We start from the raw sequence: 14,982 nt of genomic DNA, 5'->3' as shown, positions 1-14,982 counted from the left end.
GGTTTCAGGTAAAAATATAAGTACATTTATTTTTAAACCATCTGTTAGAAAACACTTCAGTTCTATAAATTCGAAACCACACGTAAATTACACTACACACAACCAATTCCACTTGTTCCAGTAAACTCAAGGTAAGTACATTAGGATTTGACAGACAGGTGTTGCGATGCTAACGCGTACCTGCGAATAGAAATGCTCACGAAGTTAAAACACACTTTGTACTTTAGAATTTCGAACAAGGGAAAAGTGGATAAAAATCATAGGCAATACTTTTTCAAGGCAAGGAGACTCGAGGACTTATTCAAAATACAGATTAAAGTCAATAGGCCTGCGCCAGTGTCAATGGAGCAGATGCTCAGTTGCCGAGGATCACATGTTGAACAGTTCGAGATTCGAGATTCCAAGAGTTCGTAAAGATTGTCAAATGGAAGGAAAAGTTATAAGAAGGAGGGAAGAAAGAACAAATCTTCGTGGAGGAAAAGGGTTCACCCAAATTCCGGCTGGTCAGACGGAGAGAATGATCAATTGTGCACAGTACCTTATTCCGTTGGAGAAAAGATGGTGCCAATGCAGTTGTTCCTGGTAGTTCTTGCAGACTCACGGTTCCTGCGGCTTCAGTCGTGGGGACAAGAAGGACGTCTGGAGCGATCTGCACTACCCAGGGATGAGGCCAGCAGCAGCGAAACAGACAACAATGAATAAAAGCTGCGCTCCTTTAAATCAGGAGAGGGCTCTTCTGATGGCTATCCAGACTACTACAGCACAGCAGTGATTTCGACCCAGGAGAGGATTCTCTGACTGAAGAAAAGACAACCTGGTTGATCCGACCAGGCTTAAGGGAAGAAGACTCCGGACTGGATCTTCTCTGGTCGTTGAAGGGGGTAGATAGCTCAGGACTGCAGCAGGGCTTCACCGGGACTCGGGGTTGCAGCAGCCGTCTTCTTCTCCGCTTCTCTTCGGTTCCTTACAGTTCCAGTGGTGACTCTGGTGTCCGGTCAAAGTTTCGACTCAAAAGGTCGAATGACAAAAGGGTCGAGTCAATTCGACCGAAAACAAAAGGATCACATTTTTTTTTTTAAAATGTATCTATTTTTTTGTCGCTTTAATATAGGTAAAAAAAAGGGTGTTTTTACACCAAAAACGTGGTTTGGCGGGGGACCCCCAAAAAAAAAAATGTTTAAAAAAAATTCGATCCTTTTTTTCAGTCGAATTGACTCGACCCTTTTGTCATTCAACCCTTTTGAGTTGAAACTTTGACCTATAACCGGCGACTCTGACTTCTAGCCCAAGAGTCCTGCCTTTTATGTCAAAATCCCCCATTCACTCAGCCTGTCTGTCAATCACTCAGCAGGGGGGTTGTCCAGCCCGGACAACCACCTCGTCCAATCAACACAACGTGCGACTTGGGTCTCCAAGGAAACTCTGTGCAAGGGGTAACTAGACCCCTCCCTCATATTCAGCCCACCTAGACACACAGATGCCAAAGGAGGGCTTCTGGTCAGAAGCCCGCCAAAGGTCGGCGAACAAAGGAGGCAAACCCTCGTTTGCCGCGCAAAGAAAGACCGAAGAAGGATGTTAACAAAAAGAAATGGCGATTAAACCCAACCGGAGCCGAAATAAAAAGTCTAAAACACTACCACGTTATGTGATATAATCACGGTAGGAAAATTAGGTTAGGCACCACTGCCACCAGCCAAGTCTTAATGTTAAGGGAGCAAAACAAGGCTCCAAGAGGTACAGATAGAAAGGGCTAAGAATTAACCCTTTCTAATACTCCATGTAAGATGGGGTGTACTGGATGGATCTGTGGTTAAATGACTATGTAAAGTTAATGTCAACTTTACCCTTTTCTGGGGGACAGTAGTCAGCCCCAGAAATGGAGTCGGTGGGAAGTCTAAAAGACAACCCTGTGTCACTGCACTGAAGGTGCTGTGTAACACACAAAAGAGTGGGGCTACCGAAGTGGTATACTCAAGAGTCCACAATCACAAAAACAGAGGACATACACATGGCAAAACATAGGTAAGAGTGGGGGAAAAGCTCACACTCTTACCAAGTGAAACAAATAAACTCCAGAAATCCAGCAAAGCTGCTGAGGGACTCACTAGGTAAGGGAAATTAGCCATATAATGAGAATTCTCCCTAACATAATGCACCTGTACACAAGTGTTTCTAGGCGCGACAAGACAAGGAGGGGGAAACAAAGTGAGGACAAAATAACAATCTTAATAGGCCTTGTATCATTCCGATTGTGCAAGTGCAGGGAAGAGGGAAGGGGAGACATGTGAGGGTGAGGGGAAGGGAAAAGTGCATTTAACTCACAAGTGCAGCCACCGGGTGGCTCATAAATGCAGAGATAAGGGACTGAAGGGTTGCAGGTACAGACCCTTAAGTACTGGGGAGCCTGGAAGCAGTGCATGGGCAACTTAACATGCAGGTGCCTCGGTCCGAGGTCAGAGGGTGATCAGTGTGCTGAGCAGTCAGGTGCATCAGAAGGGGAGAGGAAGAGAGAAAGCAGAAGCGAAATGGAGGCTATTGAATTGCTTCCAGACCCCGAGGTGGTTCTGCTCAAGTTTGAGAGAGGCAGGGAGGCTGTTCCAGACAGAGGCCCAGCTGAGAAGATAGATTTGACCCCAACTCTCTGCTTGTAGGAGCGTTTGACCCTCAGAGTTGGAGGTGGATGAGCAGAGTGCTCACGAAGGAAGATGTTTTGGAAGTAGAGTTGTCCTAGGCCCCAGAAAGCCTTGTGGACGATGAAGAGGGTCTTGAACTTGATCCTTGCAGCCACGGGGAGCTAGCGAAGAGATTTCTGAGCTCGAGAGATACGATCCCTGGGCTTGAGGCCAAGGACAAGTCTTGCAGTCCTGTTCTGGATAAGTTGCAACGGTCGAAGAGTAGAGGCAGGAAGATAGAAAGAGGCTGTTGCAATAGTCCAGTTTAGCGATGACCAGAGCTCTGGAGACAGTGAGCTTCTGGGGGAAAGTGAGAAAAGGAAGAATACCTCTAAAGGAGGTGCAGCTAATAGTTTCACTTCTTAGAGACGTCAGAGATGTGAGGAGAGAAGGAGAGGGTGGAGTCGAAGATGAGACCAAGGTTCTTAGCCTCACAGGAAGGAGCAGGAAGAGGCCCAAGAGTGGGCGGGCAGAGAGAGAAAGGAAAGGAAGGAGCGGGTGTCCCAATGAGGAGGATCTCAGTGTTACTGGCATTAAGGCAGAGATCATTGGCGGCACACCATTCCTGAATTGCGTCCAGACAGTCTGGTATGAGAGAAGAAGCAGAGGTGGCTGAGGGAAACCTGAAAGAAAGCTGAGTGTCAGCCGCATAACATTGAAAATTGGAGCAGAAAGTAGTGATGCAGTGGGCAAGAGGTGCCGGGTAGTGGTTGAAGAGCCAGGGAGAGAGAGGTTAGACCCCTAGTGAACACCACAAGTAGAGAGAGAGATAGAAGAGAGGAAAGACCCCAGTTGGACCTGAGAGGGTCAGTCGGTGAGAAAGAAGGTGAACCAGGCCAGGATCTGATCAGTAATACCAAAGTTGTCACAGAGGCGATTGAGCAGGATGGCATGGTTGACCGTGTCAGAAGCAGAGGATAGATCGAGGAGAATGCGGACAGAAGGGATATTAGAGTGAAGATTGGAGAGCAAGTCTTCACGACTGTGTTCAGGAGAGCAGTTTCTGTGCTTCTGGCAGCTCTGAAACCAGGCTGGCGGTCATGGAGGCAACCAACAGATTCAATGTAGATTAAGCTGGGGGATGGCCAGCTTTTCCAAGAGTTTGCCCAGGAAAGGAGTAATGGAGATAGGGTGATAGTTAGCCAGAGAGGAAGGATCGGCCAAGGGCTTCTTTAGTGGGGAGTTCACAAGAGAGTGCTTAAGGGGGAAGGGAAAGCTCCAGTGGCAAAGGAGTGATTACAGAAATCGGCCAAGGCTGGAGCAAGAGTGTCGATGTGGTCCTTGATGGTTCTGGATGAGCAGGGGAGAACCTGCTCTGACAAGACTTTCATAAATCTGACTTGTCTAGAAACATTGTCAGGGGTGAACACGGGAAAGGAGGAGAAAGGAGAGGAGAGACCGCCTCAGATGGGGCAGGAGTGGTAGACGAGGAGGAAGCAGAGGTAGAGGAAGAGGGGGACAGGATGTCCTGAGTTTTATTAGTGAAATGAGAGGTCTAGGTCATGCAGAGGGCCTAGGAGGGAACAGGTGAGGTAGAGACTGCAGCAGGATTGGCCAGCCACTTGCAGATTTTGAAAAGCTCGGCAGAGTTGTTAAAGGCTACAGAGATACAGGCTTGGGTGTAGGCTCTCCTCTTATACGGAACAGGGAGTCTGCACTGCTTTTGGAGCAGGCGGCAGGCCAGTTTGTCAGGGGTGTGCCCAATGCCTTCCTCTTCCTCTCCACCGCCCTACACTTGCATTTACGGCCATACAGTGGGCCTGGAGAGGAGGAAGGGTAGGGTTATCTTCTTGGTACTCAAGGACAAGAGCAAGTTGTTCAAGATTTGTAAGGCTTGCACACGTTTAGTCATAAGGCACCATTCAAGATGGAGATGCTCCAGACGATCCTGCTTTCATAACCAAGGGGGATTGAATTGTGTCAAAAGACTTGCAGGGTGTGTATTACCATGTGCAGATCGGGAAGGCTCAGCAGAAATTCTCCAGTTTGTAGTCAAAGGGATGCACATTCAAATTAGGGTTCTTCCCTTTGTGTTCATGCTAACCAAAGGTATTCAACAAGCTCTTGGCTCATCTGTTAGCACTGCTACACTTGGAGGGGATACAGTTGTTCCCCTATCCAGACGACTGGCTGGTCAGGTCAAGAGCCAGGTTCAGGTGTTGAGAATATGTCAGGTCCTGACACAATGATTTTTCCTAACAAACCTGAAAAAGTCCCACCTGGAACCTTCTCAGTCCCTGACCTTTAAAGGAGCCTGCTTTGCTACAAGAGTATGCAGGGTATTCTTGCTACCTTCCTCCGCCTGCCCCTCCCCTCTTGCTTTAAATGGAGGGGGAGAGGGCCGAGAGGCGAAGCCGAGCAGGGAAGGCCGTGAGGAAAGGCCTCCCATGCTCTTATCAGCTCTGCTGCGAGTTCACCGACACACGGATCAGCAGGGAGCTGATCCGATCGCATTTGGATATTCAGAGTGTTTCATACACTCATCTCCGTTCGTTGCGTGTTCCACGGCCCTGCAACCTCCTAAAATGGCGTCCATGGTTGTCATGGACGCCAACACAACAACGAAGCCAGCTGTAATCACCGCCGCGGGCCCGAGCGCCCATTTGCTGCCTTCCCCTCCCCTCCTGCTTTAAATGGAGGGGGAGAGGGACGAGAGGCGAAGCCGAGCAGGGAAGGCCATGAGGAAAGGCCTCCCATGCTCTTATCAGCTCTTTGCTGCTGGTCTGCCGCCTGCCCGGAATGTAGGCCGCATCTCGGAGGTAAGAGTCAGAACTACAAGTCAACTCGCGCATACCCATGCCCTCATACTAGATGCCTCATATTGCGCACCCGCACGCTGCAGGCCACCTTCAAGTCCCATCCCCTCCCCACGAACACCCGCTATGCTCACGCACCTTGCCGCCCCCGCCACATGTGACCACGGCTAGACTCTTCCGCAAAAAGCCTACAGCTTATATGGATACGGACAATATAGCAGATAATGAAGTACTTTACCACACCCACATGGATGCCACCCCCATACAAAATGTGTTACCACCTGTGTCCACCACCACTGAAAATGAGCCCCCAGTGTAAGATCTGTAGTTTGCAATTCTTCTACCACCATTTTGAATGCTACTATGCCAAATGTGTTACCACCTGTGTCCACCACCACTGAAAATGAGCCCCCCAGTGTAAAATCTGTGGTTTGCAATTCTTCTACCACCATTTTGAATGCTACTATGCCAAATGTGTTACCACCTGTGTCCACCCCCCCAGCCACTACCGAACCACATCTGAACTGCGCCTTGATTAACGCTAGGTCCATCAATGCCCACGCTTTAGACATCCACGACCTCATAACCACCATGACCTCGATCTGCTCATGATCTCAGAAACATGGCTACACGAGGCCTCTGGCCGGCACTCGCCCTCGCACTACCACCTGGATACTCCATCACTATACAAGATCGTCTCTCCAAAGGTGGAGGTGTAGCAATTATTGCCAAAGACTGCCTTTCTATCAGGAAGGTAGAGAAATCCTTGCACAACAGTGACTACCTCCAAGTCAAAATTAACCTATCTCCCCAATGTACCATTGCTGTCCACATTGTCTACCGCCCCCCAGGCCCAACAGGTGACTTCCAAGCCTCTCTCATCCACCTCCTCTCTGACAACCTCAAAAATCAATCAAAAGCCATTCTCCTTGGGGATGTTAACCTAGCTCTCCTGGAATGGAAGGACCCAGCAGCCAAATCCCTTGACTCAGCCCTCAAGGCTCTGGGGTACAATAACACCATCCTTAGCCCAACCCACACCCAGGGCAGAACCCTTGACTGGATTGCGCAACATAACTGCCCACTCATCATCACTGGAAACTCTCCCACCCCATGGTCAGACCACCACATCATCACCTTCAGCATCCTCACCACCTGCTCCACCACCACCACTGCCACCCTGCCTTGCCAGAAGCTCCCGCCAACTCAATAAGGAAAAGCTACTGCCTTTCCTCCAAGGCCCAGCCTTCAGACCCCCTTTCTCCACAGACCCAGAAACACTCGCAACAGCCTACGAAGTTGCCATCAAAGCAGCCATTAATTCCATTGCCCCCCTTAAACCCCGTAAGTCCAAACCCACCACCCACTCCAACTCCTGGTTCACCCCGGACCTCCTCGCACTCCGCATTGAAAAAAAGGCCGCTCTCACTCAGTGGCAAATGTCTCACTCCGACAAAGACAAGATAACTTTTAAATCATGCTCCACTAGAAATAAAAAAGCAATCACCCTAGCTAAGGCCAAATCCTTTGAATCCAGAATCTCTGAAGCACAATCCAGCACTAAAGAAATCTTTGCCATTTTTAGGGAGCTTAAAACACCTACGCCCGCCCCCCAGAACTTCACCAAAGACAAGGCCTGGTGTGATGATATACAAACAGCCATGAAAAATAAATTGAGCCTGCTCCAAAACAAAATACTAGCCACGAAGCAAGCCCTACCCAACACACACACCCCTGTCCCACCACCAGCCCGGACCCCCCCCAACCTTTCTCAATCAAACCCATTCTAGAAAAAGACATCACCAACATAATGAGGAACATAAAACCCTCCGATTGCAAAGGTGATGCATGCCCAGCCACCGTTATCAAAGACTGCGCTGAAGCGCTAGCTCCTTTCCTTACAGCCTTTGTAAACACCTCCTTTGCTACTGGGAAAGTCCCTGCCTCCCTCAAGGAAGCCTGGGTCCGCCCTCTCTTAAAAAAACCAACTCTCGACCCCACATCCCCCAACAACTATAGACCTATCACCACTGTCCCTTTCCTCCTCAAAATACTGGACAAAGCAGCCTACCTGCAGGTTCAACACTTCATTGAAGAGAACTGACTCCTAGGACTCCGCCAATCAGGCTTCCGCCCCAGACACGGGACTGAAACGGCCCTACTTGACCTGAAAAACCAAATGGACGATGCCAGAGACATGGGCAAACCAGCACTTCTCTTACTTCTTGACCTATCCGCGGCTTTCGACCTCGTGGATCATGACGTCCTATGCCACCACCTCTCCTCTACTGCCAAATTCTCCCCTGAAGCCACAGCATGGATCACTTCCTTCCTACAAGACAGAACCATGCAAGTATTCTCGGACTCAGCATCCGCATCTCCAACTATCATTCTCTGCGGTGTGCCCCAAGGCTCCTGCCTCTCACCCACCCTCTACAACATCTTCACACGACCACTTTTTCTCATCCTCGACGCCATGGGCATTTCATACACTAACTACGCCGACGACACACAGATCCTCCTAACCCTCACTGGTAACTATGACACTGACTCCATGACCCTCAACAACCTCTACAACACCATCCAAGCCTGGATGGCAGACAATGGACTATGCCTCATCTCAGACAAGACTGAACTCCTCCTGGTAGGCTCACCTGACACGCTGAAAAATCTAGACTCCCAATTCAGTCATTTCACCATAGCCTCCATCAAAATACCCGTCTCAGAATCAGTCAAAGCCCTTGGAGTCTACTTGGATTCCAACCTATCGATGGATAAACAAGTCAACGCTATAGCCTCTGCAGCTGCATACCATGCCAAACTTATCAACGCAGTCAGGCCCTTTCTCTCCAAAGAGAACTGCACTAACATAGCCAGAGCCATCACTGGATCTAGGCTTGACTATTGTAATGTACTCTTTCTAGGCACCACTAACAAAAACCTAGAGAGGTTACAAATCATTCAGAATAGTGCTCCTCGGGCAGCCCAAGGCATTGCCAAAAGAGAACACATCTCAGAGGCCAGAAAACTAGCACACTGGCTCCCAATAAAAGGAAGGATCATCTTCAAGACTCTGACACTGACCCACAAGTGCATTCACCTTACTGCCCCTGACTACCTCTCCCAAAGGATCCATCCCGTCTCTTCTACGAGGCCAACCAGATCACCATATACTAACATGCTCTCTGTGCCATTAGTAAAAAAAGTCAGAGCGGGCGGATCCAGCTTCCCATATCTCGCACCCACTCACTGGAATGCCCTACCTCCCACAATCCGAGGTGAGGCCTCCCTCAGCACCTTCTGCAAAACCATGAAAACCATCTTATTGACATAAAATGCTTCGCACCAGTCGAATACATCTCATATGTTCCTAATGCATAAACTGTATTGTAATGACCAACTGTACCAACCAAAATGTCAGCTCTATGCTTTGTCGAATTCATAATGTACCACTGAATGACTATGCCTGTAACTAAGCTCTTGCAAGTAACAGCGCCTCAATGCTCATGGGTTACTTGCGCGCTATATAAATATAAATAAATAAAATTCTTCCAGAGGTCAGGGAAAGGAATATGCAGAGATGTCTGAAGAAGGTCATCAGAGAGCTCTAAGCATCACCGCGGGATCTGTTGCAGTTTCAAAGGCGTAGGACCTCTTGTGTTTTTTGATACAACACCTTTGACCTCTGGTGTCACATTCTCAGGTTCTAGAGGCCGACATCCCAAACTTTCAAGGAACAGATTCGGATTTCATAAAAAGTGTGAGAAGAGGAATGAATCTGGTTCCTTTAAACAAGATCATAGTTACTACCGATGCCAATGGGTTGGGGTGGGGTGCAACGTGTCACCATATGGTGCACTCAGAACAGTGGGGGCCTAAGGAGAAGTCCCACTCCTGGAGATGGAGGAAGCTAGCAGCCATTGGCAAGGCCCATCAAGTGTTTTGTACGGTTGTGGCCAACCAGGCGGTTCTTATCAGAATGGACAATTATGCAGCAGTAGCATGCATCAATCACCAGAGAGGAATGAGTTCCAGATTTCTGGACTCACCTGCAGTGGAGAATGGGCACTGGATGGAAGGGCACTTAGTTTCCATAGAGGGGGCTCATATCAGGGGTTTAGAAAACTCAGTGGCAAACTGTTTCAGCAGCGTTTTCCATGTTCTCAGGAAATGTGCCTACACCCAGAATCCTTCCGGCATGTAGAGCGCAGGTTAGGGACTCCAATTCTGAATCTCTTTGCTTCCCCGGAAACAGCTCATCTGGGGAATTTTCCTCCAGATTTACATCCCTAGAGGTTTGGGGTGGGGGTGTGCAAGGAGTATGGAATGGTCCAATGAACTCTTGTATGCCTCCCCCATTGCTCGGATTCTCAAGGTTCGGGAGAAGCAAAGGTCCAGCCAAGTGGACATCATTCTGATTGCACCTTAATAGTTAAAGGAGAGGTGGGTTTCCATCTCTACTGAAACTGGCGCTGGCCCCAATGAGGAAGATTCCCTCTTGGCTTCCTCCATTGAGGTTGCTGGAAGGTGTTCTGCGAAGCAATACAGTTCACTGGGAGGAATGGAGATTGAAAGGAGGGCTTAAACGAATTTGGGATCAGGTGTCCTTGTCCTTGCAGATATGTAGACATCCTGCGATGCACACATTTTATGAGAGGCATTGGGCTAATTTCAGGGCCTGCTGTCAGCATTTTGGGTTATCAGTACTAGAGTATGGTCTTCCGTCAGTGTATGTATCTTTTTTTATTGTGTTATAGTCAAAAGCGTTTCACAAGTACAAAATCCTTAAGCAATTATTTCTTATCAACGTACAATCTACAATATACAGTATGCCAAAATGTAAGAAACACATAAGTAAAGTAATGAAAGGAAAAGAATAATATAAAGAGAAGCAAAAAGAAAAGAACAATAAATAACCAATTTTAAAACTTGATCTACCCTAAATTGGGTGGTTAACTTAATTTTCCATAATATATAATATTTACTTGACAATTTAATAAAACCTAAGAGATTTAAAAATGTAAGTGCCACCAACACCACACTCAATTCATGCCCCAATGTCAACCTCTCCAAGAAAGAAAAGGATGTAAGCCATTCCTCATTCAGCACAAAACGGGAAAAGTGTTTGATTTGAATGCTATGGACGGCAGTACATTCTATGAGGATATGTTTCAAAGTTTGTAATTAAAGAGAGCTACATAAGCTACATGAGCTACAACCTAAGGACCTATGCTCCCCTCTCGGTCTATCTCGGATCTAGCAATAAGGTTCAACCTCAATCTTAGGACTTCTGTTCTCCACCTAGAGTTAGCCAATTTGGAGAGGTAACTCCCTCTAGACTTATCCTTTATTGAGTAGTATCAATTTCTTCATGATGGGTTCGACAAGGAGTTATTGGTGTCTTCCCTCAAGGCTCAGTAGATTCCCATTATGGCCTTAATGGCACTGGGTCTCAGAGGAAGAGGAGGAGCAGTTGGTGGGCAAACAATTCAGGAGCTTTGCCATATCTCGTCCCCCTGTGAGGATCCCTCTTGGAATCTTCCTTTACTTCTGCCCTCTCTTCCGTCAGGCCCATTTGAACCCTTGGAATTAGTTGATCTGAAGTTCTTAACCCTGAAGCTACCTTTCTTATAGACATTGCTTCTGCTCGCAGGTTAGGGGAGATAGAGGCTCTACTGTGTTCCCAGCAACATGTTACGGTATCGCCAGATGCTCTGCTACTGCCAAATGATCCGGGTTTCCTTCCCAAAGTGGTGTGCAGATTTCGTAGGTCTCAGGACGTTATTTGGCCTGCCTTCTTTCAGAATCTGTCTTCCCCCGAAAGGGAAAGAAAAAGACCTGCCATTGTTTGGCCATTCGGAGATCTGTTCTGGAGTATAGGCGATGGAGGAGGCCGCCAATGAGACGGACCTTCTATTGGTTACTTGTGGGCAGTGGCAGTGGGTGACAAAGCCTCTGTCACAACAATCAATCAGCAGGTGAATCAGGTTGGTTTACTTCATGAGAAAGAGTAGGACTAGGAGTAATGAAGATTACCAGTAAGTAACCTTAGCATTTCATTGCTGCAGTAGCACTCTGATTCTGAGTATAGCGGACCTGTACTAATAATGGTGTCATTTACTAATGAGGAGAGAAGCTACAGGGCATGTCATAGAGTAAAGGCACGACAACAGAGAGGCCAAGCAGCTCCATGTATGAGGCAGGCGGTCCTGGCAACTAAGAGCACTTCGCCTGCTGGGATTTTTAGCTGTTCCATTATAAGCCTAGGCTTACAGTTAGCTGCATGGAAAGTGAATTTGGCCAAAGTAACGGGTCCTCTTGACAGCTCGGTTTTCAAATAGCACCTAGATATGCAAGACAGCCCGCTCTACGAAGTACAGCTAGGACTACTCCCACCTCCTTAATGTTTAAGACTTAGACGCATTCCAATGTATAACTTCCTTTTAAATAAAATAGGTCTTCCCAAGTGAGACGTCAATATTATTCGCGTGAATCGCCAACGCTACGCTCGCTCTCATAGGCATCACACTACAAATCGGTCAATGCAACGGAGACATTCAAAACAAGACTCTCACGTGCTAACGGGAATAGTTTTGTTATCATCAACGATAGAACTAGGTTTGCACTGTAAATAAGATTACCAACACACACACACACACGCACAAGGCAGAGCCGTTATAAAACAACCTACCGTGGATATAACAAATGACGTACTTCGTTACAACATATGTTCAGTCAAAAGCTCAAAACTGTTTTATAAACGCATTCACACCAATATCGCTTGCCATACCCTGCAATGTGTTCTTTGCTGGTGTAAAACGAACCCCCTTTTGACGTTACTTTTAGCAGATGCTCCCCCTGAAACGGTCCCTCAGGAGGCCGAGCGCTGAGATAAACATTATAAATATCGATATGAAATGTAAAGCGGCGCGCGCGCCATAGCTCGCGCAGCCGCGGATTCGTTCGCTTACCTTCCCTGCGCGTCCCGCTCGCTCTCTGCGGCTCGCGCTCGCCCGCCTGCAGCCTCCGCTCTCTTCGGAACTGACTTCAGAGGTGCCCCTTCCTGTGTGAACTCTTTACCTTTCCTGTTGATTAAATAACTGCGTTGCGAGCTCCGGGCTAACATTGTGTTGACCATTAACAGATAAGGTTAGTGAATACCCTCACTGCTATACATGTGCAGCCAAATTTCAAAAAGTGCTAACTGGGAACATTTACACATAATTTGCCAGGGCATATAACGTGCTTTGGTAGAACTGGAAAGTTCCCGTGGCACGGTTGTTTTAGCTGCTGCTAAAGTCAACAACATGCATCAGCTTGTGGAAAATGTTACCATCTGAGCAGCTTTTTCCTTGTTTTCCTGTTGCTTGCTCCGCCATGAATTGACCCGATTTCCTTTAATCCAAACATTAAAGCTATAGTAGCTGCCAATTGGCCACAGGTCACTTTTTTACAGTTCGGGTGCTTTTGCCAACAGCATGTTGAATGCTGGGACTTGAAGTTCACTTTTAATTTCTATGATATATAAGGACTATCAAGAACAAGAAAGAAGGAAATCTTAATTTAACAACCAAGAAGCACCAACAGTTTAACGCTGTCCATGGAAAGTATTGATTAGCAATGATACACATGTCTCATTTTAAAAGCAGTTTTTGTGGCTTGAAAGAGCACAGCATTCACCTAAAAGCATCTTGCCGTTGGAGAATGAACAAGTACTTATGACACGATCACACAAACAAGCAGGACCAATCAGAGGACAAAGATCCATGAAGTGACCAAGCAATGCAAGACATGAATGCCAAAGGCAGCAACAACCAAACGGCCCATTGGAAGAATGAAGGGTCCACCGCTGTGACAGATGCCTAGAGCTCACAGCTGCTGGTGTCCCCTAAAAGTAGTTAGGACATGACTAATCAGAAATGTGGTCCTTCTTCGAAGCAGCTACACCAGCAGTGTGGAGCCACAAGAGGCACTGGAGAATGAGCCGAAGCTCATCAAGGGGGAGTAGCCTAACGGCAGAGGTTGGAGTTTGCGGGGGTGCGCTCTGCTGACTCGTTAGGGCACGCCCCCTTGACGAGCCCCGGCTCAATGGGCTCCAGGCATCCCCTCCAGGCAGCCCTATGTAGACATAAACAGGGTGATCTCTGCATTTATTTTCTAAAGGCTTGCCTGGCATGCAACAGCACCTCTTCTTTTCAGCCTTATTGGCAGCGCTGTCCCTCACCAGCTGGGGAAGGGCAGCGTCACCATTGAGGCTGAAAAGGTGTGGCTGTTGGAAACCAAGGCTTTTTTCCTGCATCCTGAAACTCCAGCGAAGAGCGGGAGATACAGGATTTAGAAAAAAAAAGGCCTCTGCTTCCAGCGGTCTCCATTTCTCTCCATAATATTGGTGGCGGCCCACGGGCATCCCTCTTGGTTGAAGGGATGCCCCGCAAGTGCGGCGCCACCATTATGGCTGAAAGACATTTTTTTCTGACGCCTGAAGCTCTCGCATGTGAGGGGAGAGCTTCAGGCTTTAGAAAAAAAGCCTTGTCTTCTAGAAGCCGAGGCTGCCAGTGGAGATTAGCGAGCCCTGATAGTGCCCCACCTCAGAACGAGATTTCTGAGCCTGCCGGGGCTCAGCACCGGCTAACCCTGGCCCAGTTAAAGCCCTGGCTATAAGTGGTCTAGGATTGGATCCAACCGCCAAAAGAGATGGGCTTCAAGATGTTTCCAGCACGCAAGGATGCATTCGAGAGATGGGGATCCGGGTGTACAAATGTACACAACCCTACAATGAAAATATGAAAATTATTCCCACTGCAAAGGGACTAACCAGGCATATCGCTATGAGGTGGGAAACGTAGCTTCAACAGAATGTGCTTCCTCTGCCCCAACCGTCGACAGACGCTATGTCCCATACATAGCTGTGAAACTCCCAGATTCCCTATTTCTCTTGATGGTGTAAAAGGGCTCCCAGATAAGCCAAACCTGTCTATTTTAGGATAATTATGTTATGTTACCTTGCATTTGTATAGCGCTTAGTGCCAGAGGGTGAAGTGGGAGAATGGAAAAACAGGCTCCCGTCCTTCCCCTCTCGCGCCTGGCCTAAAGGATCACGGCCCAGGCACCCGCCACAAGAAGAGTTTGCCCACCTACCAGACGACCAAATACCCTGGTACAGGAACATACGGAGGTGTCCATCTGCCTGCCCATCAGCTCGCCCTGCCCATACCGACACCTGCGGCACGGATCAACTAGACTAAAACCTACACGTCGTTAGAGATGCCATAACGACCTAGCCAACGGTCAGCACACCTGTGCAAATATACACACTGGACACTCCCGCACCAATCTACACGAAGAATATACTCAGTGCTATGACGTAGGCGACAGACATACTCACGGACGTGCATCTTTATTATTTTCCACATAGGCTCTCAAAATGCAGAAACGCAAGACGCATCATGAACTCATCTAAAGAGCTTGCTTACGCTTCTCCTAAACCCAGGTGCCATAATGAGAAATATAACGAAGACACGATACTGGTCATAAGGCAATATGATACTATAACC

The 14,982-nt window shown here is 47.9% G+C and overlaps 1 protein-coding gene across 1 annotated transcript in view; it reads right to left on the bottom strand.

The window, feature by feature from the left end:
* The window catches only part of SH3TC1 (SH3 domain and tetratricopeptide repeats 1), a 493,452-nt gene extending 480,848 nt beyond the window's left edge, over nt 1–12,604 (bottom strand). Inside the window, exon 1 of the mRNA XM_069632025.1 lies at nt 12,400–12,604. The gene's annotated coding sequence lies outside the window, so the exon portion shown is untranslated. The remainder of the gene's footprint in view (nt 1–12,399) is intronic.
* Nucleotides 12,605–14,982: the final 2,378 nt, after the last annotated feature.

Source organism: Ambystoma mexicanum, chromosome 6q (assembly GCF_040938575.1).
Source record: "Ambystoma mexicanum isolate Mex_15411 chromosome 6q, UKY_AmexF1_1, whole genome shotgun sequence".
Taxonomy (NCBI): Eukaryota; Metazoa; Chordata; class Amphibia; order Caudata; family Ambystomatidae; genus Ambystoma; species Ambystoma mexicanum.
The sequence above is the reverse complement of the archived record's forward strand: the minus strand, read 5'-3'. Positions and strand labels throughout refer to the sequence as shown.